A 13,506-nucleotide genomic window follows, 5' to 3' on the forward strand; every position below is an offset into this window, starting at 1 on the left:
GTACAACAACCGGATCCTGCAGCGTGGAGTCTGACAGATAGTGAATTACAGCCAATTTCGTGTTTTACTATTGTACGGCTACCTGTTCCAATAGGCCAGACTCGGCAGTTTGATTATAACATTTTATAATCCTAACTGACCCAGGGAAGTAGGTAGAAATTTGAGTTTAGTATGCCTGAACTCAGAATGTTAAAATACATCTTTTAGTGTGGGTGATTTTTACATTCTGTGTTTGAAAATACCACTTTTAAAAAGTAGGTATTTTCTTACCTAACCAACCAGCATGCCTCTGCTAGGTTTGTGTATTCCCTGTCTGGTTTGTGAGTGACAGGGGGCTGGAGAGGGCCTTGGTGCCAGTAGTCTGATGAGTCAGGCTGGGCTGAATATGGACTGCATTGAATAGAGAGTGGGGGGGGGGCAGAAATTTCCTTTCACCGACCTGAGCCCTCATAGAATAGAGAGTAGTGGGAAGAGACTTCCTTTCAGATACCTGGGCCAGGTCTGCTTTCAACAATGCTGTCTCCACCTCCTGCCAGGAACATGCACAGAGCTGGTTTTGGCTGGGCGCAGGCACCCTTTGCCTTCAGAAGACAAAGGATTTATGGGTATAGATATTGGGGCCCAGACTCCAGAACTTTAGATTACTTCTGGGAACCAAGACAAACCTTTGCCAAGGAGAAGAACCAAGAAAGCTGAAAGAGGAGACTGCCCCTGTGCTGTGCTATTACTGGGATTGGCCTGCAGTGGTTACTGTATTTGCCAAGGAAAGGGGAAGAGGACTTTTGTGAACTTTTCATCATTGTGAAGAAGAATCTCCAAGGGATTGAAGTATGCTTGCCTCCTGCCTGAAGTCTCAGGGATACAAGACATCACCACCAGCTCCCCTGAATTCCCTTGCTGGGAATTCCACCTGCAGAGAGGTACCTATTGTTGTTTGGGCCCTCTGAGAAGACTGCGTGTCGCTGGGAGCTTGAAGCACGACGCATCGACAAAGAATTGTGCCGCCGCCCCAGATCTTCGCCTTCGCATCACCGATGAAGCATGTTGCGTCACTGGAAAAGCGTGTCACTGCCGCAGATGTTGCTGTCGCATCACAGGAGAAGAGTGTCACAGGGCCTGTCGCAGCTCAGAAGTTACCAAGTTCGCCCCACGGCTGTCGGGCGTGCACATATCGCATTCAATGTTGTTGCATCGCATCAAAGACACAATTTTGTCACATTGCACCGGAACTTTGCATCGATACAAGACATCACCACCAGCTCCCCTGAATTCCCTTGCTGGGAATTCTACCTGCAGAGAGGTACCTATTGTTGTTTGGGCCCTCTGAGAAGACTGCGTGTCGCAGGGAGCTGGAAGCGCGACGCATCGATAAAGAATCGTGCCGCCGCCCCAGCTCTTTACCATCGCATCACCAATGAAGAATGTTGCATCACCGCAGGAGAGTGTTGCAGCCGCAGAGGTTGCCGTCGCATCACATGAGAAGCGTGTTGCAGGTTCTGTCGCAGCTCAGAAGTTACAGAGTTTGACGTTCAGGCGTGCACACATCACATTCAACGTTGTTGCATCGTATCAAAGACGCCATTTTGTCACATTGCACCGGATCGTTGCATCGCATCGAGGCGCCATCTTGTCGCATTGTCACTGGGTTGCAGTGAGAAATGACGCATCAACTCCCCGGACAGTAAGGAAGCAACACATCACCTCCCCTGCACTGCAGAAAGGAACCAGCGCATCCACTCCCCTGAGTGTAAGGAACGGCGCATTAACTTATCTGCGACCCTTTTGTTTGTATTGCCTACTTATCACAGGTACTTTGAGAGTAAAGTGTTGCATTTACCATCTACATTCAACTATGCTATTTTCTACTATTTTAAAGTCTTATTTTTATTACAGTTTTGTGGATTTGTGTAGTTTGGTATTGTGTTAAGTCTACTAAAGATTACTTATTTTTCTAAACTGGTGTGGTGTCCATTTGAAGTGGTTTTACTGTATTACTGTATGTGTGCACAAATTCTTTACACACTGCCTCTGAGATAAGCCTTCTGCTCGTGCCAAGCTACCAAGGGGGTAAGCAGGGGTTATTTTAGAAGTGTAGCCCCTTACCCTGACATGAAGCAAGGGTCCCTATTTGGACAAAGGTGCAAGCCATTGCCAACTAGAGACCCCCATTTCTAACCTAGCTTTTGAATATCTGCTTTTGATTTGTCATTTCGCGATGTATTTGCAGTGATTGCAGCTACCAATATCATCACAGTGCCCGGCATCATCATGAATTTGGAAAATCGGTTTTAAAGATGGTTTTTATACAAACTCCTTAGAAAAATATGATTTTAAACAGTGCACTAATAAACCCCTTGCATCTGAAATACAGTAAAATGTGTGCATATATGTGTTTTTACACTTTGTAAAAAAGGCTCAATCGTCAAGGTTACTGAAAGCATCACGACAAGCGGCATGATCGCGAAAAAGGAAAGTAGGGTTCAAATACAGTTTTTTTAAATGTACTGGAAAAATATGTGTTCAAACATGTTTTTTAGTTAGCGATGTATGCATTGTAATAATTAGAATGACTTTTCAAAGTTAACGTTTTTTTAAAGTGGTGATGGTCGTTGAATGTCTGATTTTGTTTTGCGATTTCACAATGTGGTCGCAATCAAAGTGATGTCATCACAATTTTTTTTCTAAATCTAAAAAAAAAGAATTTGACAAAACAATGAGCAACATGTTGTCCCCTTGGGTGTCTCTGACAAGAGCTTTGTGTTGAGAGTAGGTATAAGACAATTACAGATAAGACTACGCAGGGTTTCAGGTTACTTTGAAAACACTATGTTTTCTTTGTCTGTAAAGTGAACTCCATCACTTCTATAGATTCCATGCATGTTAAAATTGATTTGACCACTTCTATTTCGGTCTTAGGCATATATTACACTAAGACAGTGTGAGGGAAAAGCATTATCAATTCAGCAAAGGTATCCTTCATTAGGATTTCCAGTCCTACTCCAGGTAGAATGTGCCTAGGTCATTGCTACCACAGTGCACAATTATGAGATCATGGGCGAGTTATAGGGATTGTATAGATAGGAATTAGCAATTTATTATTATGTAAACATTCAGTGAAAAAAAACAAAGGTTACAGGGACATTATAGTTAGGGAATAGAATTCAATTAACATTAGAAATTCACTGAAAAAAACGAAGGTTTAGGGACATTATAGTTAAGCAGACATTTCACTCATACAAAACCAGAGAAACACAGCAGTTATAGTTAGCTGAGTTAACTATAACTCACACCCCCGTAGTGCACTGCTTATGACCTCACTCATTACATCACTCATGACATGGTCAGTAACCTCACTGATGACATCTCATATTACATCCATGATGACATCCACAGAATCTCTGATGTACCCAATCACACCCCAATATAGCCATTGATACAACCACTCCAACTTCCACACTACCATTGTCAAAACCATTGATTTGAGTTCCAGTTACTTTTTGCTCTGTAGTGTTTTCACTTGATTACTGTTTGAAGTGTTGCACAACCATTTTGCACATTGTGTCTAAGTTAAGCCTAACTGCTCCGTACCAAGTAACCAGAGGGTTAAGTACAGGCTAATTTAGGCTTTGCTTGTGACTTCACCCTGACAATGATTGTTATTGCTGCTTGAGTAGGGTTTCATCTTCCTCAGCCAGTAACCCGACTTCTTACAGGTGGGAACGTAATCCTTCTCTGAGCCTATAGTGTGAATATTTTTAAGAATTGGTAACAGGACGTTTGTCATGGACATCTAAAGTTGTCTGTAGCCAAACCTAAAAATGAGCCTAATCAGAAACCTACAGGTAAACATTCTTTTATAATGATGGCTTGCGTCTACAATACAACATTATAGCACCAAAGAAAATCTTGGTTTGTAATGCCTAAAAGTCAATCATGGTGCTTTATTTTAGTCTTTATGATTCTTCCACACACTTAAGGTTCCCAAAAAACATACCAGTGATTATGGACATTTTGAGAGCACTGTTACCGCAGCTATGTTCTAAATTCGTGAAACAAAATAGACAAATTACTCTATAGCTTCTTAAACTAAAAAACTGTTTATGTGAATGAATGAGTGAGTTGATACATGGAGATGTATTAGAAACTCCCATGGTAGTCGGTGCAGTAAAATATATTGGCTGTTTTCAAATTATATAATATATGTTGAGACTAGTCAGGAATTGAAAAAACAAAAGAGAATTCATGCACCTCAAAAGTTTTGTACACTGGTAGAAGAATTCTCATCAGCTGAACAGCTATATTGTTGTGTAGAAAAATGTTCTCATCCGGAAAAGAAAATGTAATACTCAACAGAGCCACCATGGCAAAACAAGCATTGGCATAGCCAATAAGTCTCGCCTTTGAGACCTTATATCTATTTAGCCATGTAGCACGCAGTTTCACTTTCATTTGGTGGGTGCTGTGTGTGCTTGGAAAACAAGATGGAGGATTTGCTAATTGAAAGTTCTAAGTAGCACATTGCTTAAAAGTTAGTACTGTATGTACTGTATGTCACCTCAGACCAGACTGTTGGGCTAAGAGGGCTTCCTCCGTCAGGTTTCCTGGACTAGGCTGGTTGGTTTGGGGCTGCTAGCCTGACCTTTGACCATGATGACAACAAGTATTCATGTGAGGAAAATGACATTAAACAAGGAGACAGTAATTTTGTTTTGTAGGCGGGGAGAGAACCCCAGAAGCAGCAAGAGCAGCACATGGCGACCTATAGATAAAGAGTAGGCTATGAGTCAGACCCACACATAATAGTTTAGAGTGCGCACAAGAAGCCTTGCAGAGCAGCGCATGCACGCTGTCTCAGGCTGGACCTAAAAACATGCTTGAAATAATAGAAAAACTGTCTGGAAGGCAAATGCTCTAGATACATTTTGCAAACTACTTTGTACTAAGTAGTGAATTCCAAAGTGTCAATAAAAGTTGATAGTGTTACCCAAAAAATGCTAGTACATTTAGCAGCATGAGAAGGATGGAAGCTAAACAGTGGACATTTTCTCTCCACCCCACAGTTTGAAACATAAGCCATAATTCGGATTTCAGGACTCCCTTCAGCCCTGGATTCTGTGCCACGGCACTTGCTGCATCAGTAAGAGGGTCCACAGATCTGCAGCGCTCATGTAGCACAGATTTTTGCAGCATGTTCATGAACTATATTTTGTGTTGTTCTGGAAATATAGTACATGAAGAGAGGGGTCCCAGTACACAATATTATCAAAAAGAACATAGATATTAATATAAATCAAAAGAAAAAATATTGAGAGTTTTGGAAGTACACTGTTATTTAATCACAATGTACCCATTTGTACCATGAATCACAAACATTACATTACATTGTATGTTAGAGAAACACATTGGTGCCCCAAGGAGTGAGGGAGGAACAACAAACTGTGTTAAAAAGGCATGCAAAGTTTCAAGGAGGGATTTAGAGGTAAGGTGATTGTCACTAGATCAAGACTTTATGGATAGTTCACACTGGCTGTGTCATATAGCCAGATGAGCAACAGGACAATTAATGTTCATCCGAAGTAAGGTAAAACCATGCTCCATTTCCCATGTCGATATCTTCAGATATGGCGTAAGCTGGTGGGAGGGTAGGTTGTCGACGTTTCGATCCCAAATGTAGAGCTAGGTATCCATATAACCTTAGAGGGGGATTTTCATCAGGACTGGGGAAGTGAAGAGGGGCGAGGTTACCATGAATACTGCATGGACGGCTGGGCTGAATGGCTCCTATCCAGGGAGAACGGAATGAATATGGGCCCGGACAAACTCGCAGTCCACAGGCTTCACTCTGACATATTCATATTACTGCCACATAGGTCACATCGGCTAAGGTGTAGTCCTGGTCCAAAGGGTTGACTCGGGTGAAGAAAAGCTGCCTCATGGGTCGGCGATTCCTATTGATACAGTTCAAGGCGGCTGGAAATGGGGGTCCTGTTCTCCGGATGTTCAATCATCCTGGAAATATAAGCATCAATGTACGAGCACACATGATGCCAATACATTCTAGAGAGTCCATTTACGGACGTACGTGCAGATTTAGCACCTTCGCCATCCCAAGCACTCACTTTTTAGATTTACTGCTATAGTTTTGGCCAATCTACAGCTCATAACATAAGGTTTAAAAAATTGAAGGGACAGGAAAAAAACAGAAAGAAAACTTGTTTAGACAAGAAAACATGAAGTGTGACAGCACGATGCAGTAAAATGTTCAGTTCATTAAAGAAACGGGCAAACAATCCTTTAGCTATGATATATTAGGAACTGTATACTAAAACACTGCACCAAAAGTGAGACTATACATCGTCAAAACGCCCCTCTGATGGTCTGGAGGTCAGCAGTTGCTGAATCATGGCATTTATGGCCAGATTAATGTCATTCACCCTAAAAGCTGTTGTATGGGCCCTGCCCCACGTCGAGTCGTCTGAGGCCATGCAGAGCGCAATTGGCACCTGTTTGTAAAATGCCTGGATTAAAAGCAACTCTGAAGAAATTGGACACATGTTAAGAAGGCACATAAAGTAAATTGTCCAAATAGCACCAGTAAACTCCAATGTAAATCCAAAGTATGATGCTCTCTGGTGCCTACTTTGTTACCTCCAAAAATAAGGTGAGATGATTTGATCAAAGGGTAGTCTAATGAATCCGCATTTAAATGCTACAAGCACAGGCGTAACATCACGCACATTCTTGGTGAAAGCAATGGTATTGGTAGGGACATATTTTGAACATTTGGGGGCATATTATCAAGGACTTATCACCAAGTTAACTTTATCGCGGCCAAAGTCGTGATAAATTTATCGGCCCATTCACAAGCTGATGTTAACATCCGATATCACCAGTTTCCCTGCGATAGCAGCCGCAAACAACATTGCCACAGATGACACCGGCAACTATCGCTAATGAGATGCAGAGTAGGTGTTCCTGTGCAAAAAGCAGCGACAACACCACTTTGCAACATTCCAAATGACCTGCCAGATTCGGCGATAAGATCACAAGACAGGCAATAAGGCACATTAGCAGCAGGAATTTAACACCTGCTCGGACCTGGTGTAAAATCGGATGACAACCTGCATCATAAAAGGGAGGCCACCCCAGAGCCACACCTGAAGAACAACAGATGCGATGGAGCTACTGATCATGCACCTCAGAGCCCCAAGAGGGCCACAACACCCACTGCCACCCCCCAGGCCCACCACCCCCCAAAACTCCCCCCTGGACTACCACAGAGGCAGCGCAGACAAAGACAGGTTCATCTTCTGACAGTCCATCATCAACCAGCACTTCCAGGATGGCATCTATGGGAATGCACTGCTCGTTGGTAAGTACCAAATGAACACACCACACACCTCAACTCCACAATCATGCAACTCACAACTCTGGGAATGCACACGTGCCAAACAACATGCCCACCTACCAGACATGACAGCACAACTTACTGCGGTAACCTAGGCTAGCCATGTACATAAGCAATCAATGGCATGGCACTTCAGCCACACAATAGCAGACTGTGGGGAGACTGTGGGGATAGGTGGGAACCAGGCATGTGAAAAGGAGGCAAGTGACCCATGAATAGTCATGTACACAATGCCAAGTGTGGCGTGGATGTGCTGGACAGACTACACTATGCAGACCACAGACATATCCTTGTCGACATACACTGCTGGTGTTTGGAGTGAAGTGGACAGTGGAAGCACACCATGTCACCTCAGCCAGTGGGGAAGATCTCTGAAATGTCGCTTGTTATGTCCCCCCCTGTAAGTGTGAGCAGAGTGGGCTGGTCCGAAGTACGCCAGGCTATCGTAAGAGTGTGAATAAAAAGCATGTAGCACTCAGTGTGGTTCTCTTCCGGAATTTCCAACGTGTCTGCTAGGGCGGTGCCTCTCACCACAAGGCCCACGCCATGAGCGGTAGTGCTGGTGATCCTGTGCACCTGCTGCACCCCAGGCTGCTGGCTTCCAGACCCGTCTAGCCTGCCTCTGAGCACCCAGGCATCATTGCTCACCTGCCAACACCAGCGTGTGCCAAAGAGGGCCCACCACGTGGCAGTGCAACCTCTAAGCCCGAGGCCCGCGATCTTGGCAGCCTCCTCAGACCATCACGGCCTACGCGACACAGGCCCGGAGTACTCCTTTCCTGTTGACTATCTCCAACACTGCCTCCGTCTTCCACTGCGGTCCAGTAGGTCACACATTTGGAACTGAGTCTAGATGTATTTATGGCAGAGGACATATCATTGTACTCAAGGAAAGGAGTAAGAGGAAGACGCGCTTCAGTCCGGAGGAGAAAAGAATCATCGTTGCGGAGGTGATTGAACACTACCACCAACTGCTCTGGTGTCACTAACTTTGTGCTTCGCAAGTTAACGACACGTGGCTGTGGTCCCTTGCTGACTACTGCCTTCAGCCTACACTGCGGTCGAGTAGGTCCCACATTTGGAACTGAGCCTTTATTTATTTATGGCAGATTTTATATCATTGTATAGGCCTCATCACAGACTGCATCCCCTTTCTGCTCTGGTACCACTGACTCTGTGCCCATAGATTCTTGGACACTCTCTGGTTGAACTTTGGTGGCATCTGAGTCTGTGGCCTGGGGGTTGCTTCATCATCATGTAGCTAATTATGACTTGGTAATAAAAATTACTCTGTAGCAGTCTTCCCCTCCATTTGCTTGTTCCTGCTTGCTTCTTCCCTTTGCATTATGCCCTGGAAGGACATCTTCCACTGTCCCTAGAAACACTCCTCAACATTCTCCTTGGACATCAACGAGGACCCACTCAGCTCGCGTAGCCCTACCTCAGTGCACCGTAAATCACCATCCTGTGGCGGTGTGCCTGTGCCGGCTGCAGTGCATCCGGAGCCACTAACTCTGTGCAGCTCAAGTCATGGAACCTTGCTGTTTCAACTTTGAACTTCTGATTGTCTGATCACTGTTGTACTTGTTGCCAGCACCAACCGCCCCCTGAGGGGTGGTTTACTCTACCCAACATCCATCCAGCACAGGTGTCACTGGACATGTGACCCAGGCAATTAAAGGGGCTGGGTGCACATGCCTGTAGCCAGTCCCACAAACTATCTAAGTGTATCTGTGTGGTTATTATGTATGCATGAGGGCCCAGCCCTACCACATTGCATTGTGCTGTAGGGTAGCTCATTAGCCATGTAGCTGTGTCGTACCCTCCTGTAAGTGTAAGCGGAGTGGGCTGGTGTACGACAGTCCAGCGTAGGGGTGTGGTTCATCAATCCAGGGCTCTGGGTGTGGTTAGGTTTTGGCCTTGCCAAGGAAGTACCTAATGTGAGTGTCTCTGTTGTAGTGTTGGCACCACCCGTCCCGCAATGTACAATGATGCAATGTAGCATGGCCCCGGAGTGCAGGATCAGCCGAAGGGGTAAATGAAGGAGCGCAAGCCATCTCGGGGTCTGGGATCATACATGCCAACTGTTGTGTGTCGCTATTTCCGCAGCATGAGCCAAAGGTCTAGCCTCAATCGCATCACGAGTTCATCCAGCCATAAACTCTACATCTGTGTCCGTCCTATCCTTACCATAGGCCTACACACACATGGCCACCCACCTTCAAAGCACAACATCACAGTGTGGTTGTCAGACTTTTGGACAAGCGCAGACAGGCATGACAATGGTGTGCCGTAGGAGTGCAAGTGATGAAACGGAGCTGCGCACACTAGTAAATGGGCTCAGGTGGAGAGAGGAGCAGCAGTGAGGCTATGTAATACACATTGATGCTGCTCATTTGCAACCAGCAGTACATGTCAAACAGGAATCCCTCAGTCACACATATCACACACCAATGAACCAATTAGCCTGCCAACATATCATGCAGAACCAACTATTGACTCACGTCTCTCTACACTGTCACAGGTGATCAAGGATATGCACTCTGCCCTTGGATGATGACCCTCCTCCGAGCCCAGAACACATAGGCCCAGAGGCAGTACAATGCGACCCACAAATGCACCAGGGGCATGGTGGGATGCACATTTGGCATGTTGAAGTCACATTTTAGGTGCCTGGACATCACAGGTGGAAGGCTCCTGTACAGCCCAGATATTGTGTACAAGATGATTGTTGGATGTTGTGTGTTGCACAACATATGTCAATGCACCAATGCCCCATCGATACAAGGGCCAGATGCACCAGGCAATCATGAGGAGGATGCGGCAGGTGGATCACACTGCACTGCAGCCACAGCAGGAATAGCCCATAGGAACACCATCATTGACAATTTCTTCACATGAGCACATCACATTGAGACAGTCCTTGGAAATCATGGGACAGTTCAAAATGACCACAGGCACAGCATGTGCAAATAAATTCATTCCAAAACACAATCCCTGAGTGCATGTCACTCCTCTTACAGGCACAATACTCTGATAAGTGAAAGTGCAACATGGAGGGCTCACTATATGGCCGGAACCACAGCCAAACTACAGAAAAAACTCCAACGCATCCAAAACGCCTCAGCCAGACTCATCCTAGACATCCCCCACCAAGCTCACATTTCCGGTCACCTGAAAAACCTCCACTGGCTCCCCGTCAACAAGAGAATAATGTTCTGTCTCCTCACCCACGCACATAAAGCCCTCTATGACCTAGGACCCGAATGCCTCAACACGCGACTGTCCTTCTACACCCCCACCCGCCAACTACGATCGTCCAATCAAGCCCTCGCCGCAATTCCGCGCATCCATAGATCCACCATGGGAGGAAGATCCTTCTCCTTCTTAGCGGCCAAGACCTGGAATCCTCTCCCCACCCACCTACGCCTTACACAGAACCATCTCTCCTTCAGAAAACAACTAAAAACAGGAAGACGGTCACCCAGGCCCTCGTCACCAGCCGACGGGACTACGGCATCGCCCTCTACGCCGGAATCACCGCCAAGCTCCAGAAGAGACTCCAGCGGATCCAGAACACCTCAGCCAGACTCATCCTCGACATCCCACGACACAGCCACATCTCCGGACATCTGAGAGACCTGCATTGGCTCCCCGTCAACAAAAGAATCACCTTCCGTCTCCTCACCCACGCACACAAAGCCCTACACGATCAAGGCCCGAGCTACCTCAACAACCGCATCAACTTCTACGCTCCCAAACGCCATCTCCGATCAGCCAGTCACGCCCTCGCCGCCGTCCCCCGCATCCGAAGAACGACAACAGGAGGAAGGTCCTTCTCCTACCTTGCCGCCAAGACCTGGAACTCCCTCCCAACCGACCTGCGCCTGACCCAAGACCACCTCTCCTTCAGGAAGAAGCTCAAGACCTGGCTGTTCGAGCTGTAGCAGCACCCCCCCCCCCCCCCCAAGTGCCTTGAGACCCTCCGGGTAAGTAGTGCGCTCTATAAATGTCTTTGATTGTTTGATTGATTGATATTCGATAAATAAAGTACCCTCCCCCTCCCCCAAGCGCCTTGAGACCCTCTGGGTGAGTAGTGAGCTATACAAATTTTCGAACTTGAACTTGAACTATCTCATAATTTGAAAATAGATGGTGGGTGTGTCACCTCTGTACAGAGAGGCTGTTTAGGGTGTCACGTATTCAAAATGCCACTTCTGTGTGTCAAAGATAGTAGGGAATGCCACACATCAGCATTTCACATGGTGTCCCAAATGCTACTGCAGGTGGGGTGCAGAGGTTGTCCATGAACCATTGGAGTTCATCGTAGTTGATGTCCTGGGGGTCGTCTCCATCATCACTGATGTGATGTAGGGTCTGCTCTGCAGGAGGTGTTGATTGTCCCTCTGCAATGTAAAGAGGATATGCAGTTTCACAGTGTGTTCCATGTATGTTTACTCATTGGTGAAGTTTACATACAGACTGCATGACAATGTGTATCGCTGATTTTTGTATCGTGGTTTGGGACATCACCGCTTTTATTGCGTTCGTGATTTGCATTTTTTTATGCATCGTGTTAATTTTAATGCAGTCATTTGACACGTTATCGTGATACTATCGCATGGTACCGCTGTGTTGAGAATTCCACATTAACACTGCAGTATTTTCACACGATAGACTGCTATGTTGAAAGTGGCGTTAAGCTAATTTTGCGGTAATTATCACACGTTCTTGAGAATATTCCCCACGGTGTGGGTAATCAAGGGCAACAGTAACTGGATGGTTTTCTCACTCGTTATCTTCATTCCTCTAGGTGAAGGCTTCTTTCCTTACATCACTTAAATGAAGTCTCATCTCGTAGAAAGACCTTTTTGCCCCTAACCCTAATTACGTTTTTCTCCTACAACAAAACAAACATCAACTTATTGTTTTAAAGTCAAGGTGGTTTGGTCGTCTTTGCGACTTGATTCAGGTTTGGGGATTCCTTGGCCCAGAATATTCGAACTTGGGCAGGTATCCATGCCCAGATCCAACACCCTTCCAATACAATACTTGAAGTGTATCATACAAGGGTACACAGATTTACTGCAGGTGAAAACCATTTCTAGAAACACATTTTGGTTTGTGATGGTAAACAACGAATATGATTTACTGTACATCTTCTCTATCATCATGTGCTCATCTAGCATCATGTAGCATCATGTGCTCTATTTTCACCACTTGGAAATTATTATTGAATGTATCCCTTTATTGAGAAGTCTTGACAATCGAACTGTTAACACCTTCAGCGCGGCGTGAATTTTCGTGCTGTGCTGAAGGTTCTAATGAGCCAACGGGCTCATGACGGAACATGAGCATCGAAGGGGTTAATAGTTGCTGCAAGTGCAGTGTGCATCAAACGTGCTTCACGACCACATCACTGTCAGGTAAGCAGTATATAAGTGAAACAATAAAATAATAAAATACATTTGTAAACACAGTAGTGTCAAGAGACTACAGCTGCCCACTTTTGTAAGACCTGCAAAAAAACTGTGAAATGCACGCACTTCTAAACTCTCACTGCCACTCTGTTTTCACTCACTAAAACAACACACCAGGACTTTAACTGGGAGGAAAAAAGAGGTGGGGGGTGTTGGCCTCGACATGGCGAGTGGTCTATGTAATTAAAGCTTGGCTAAAATATGTAAACTAAAATCCAGAGTACCAAAGCTCTGCACAGCATGGTTTTCAATATGATGTTTGTGTTGGACCTGTCAACCTTAGGGTTGTCTTTTCCCCAACTTTTTGCCTTCCTCCTTCATTTTTTCTGATCTTGTTTTTGCTGGCATTAGGACCCTGTGCACATTACCACTGCTAAACATTGCTATGGTGCATGTGCTCACTTATTACATGGTAAAATTGGCTCATCCCCAATTGACTTTTTTAATTTACAGTACAGCAGTTTGGGCTGTACTGTTCCCGTGAATCACAGAGTCAAGACTGATTTGCACTTGGCCAGGTCTAAACTGGGGTGGCATGGTGAGCAAAAGAATGATGGATTTAACCCAGATCTCTTGACTGGGAGTGGATGTTTTGATTTGTTCTTTATTCCGACCATC

Source organism: Lissotriton vulgaris, chromosome 1_1, assembly GCF_964263255.1.
Source record: "Lissotriton vulgaris chromosome 1_1, aLisVul1.2, whole genome shotgun sequence".
NCBI lineage: Eukaryota > Metazoa > Chordata > Amphibia > Caudata > Salamandridae > Lissotriton > Lissotriton vulgaris.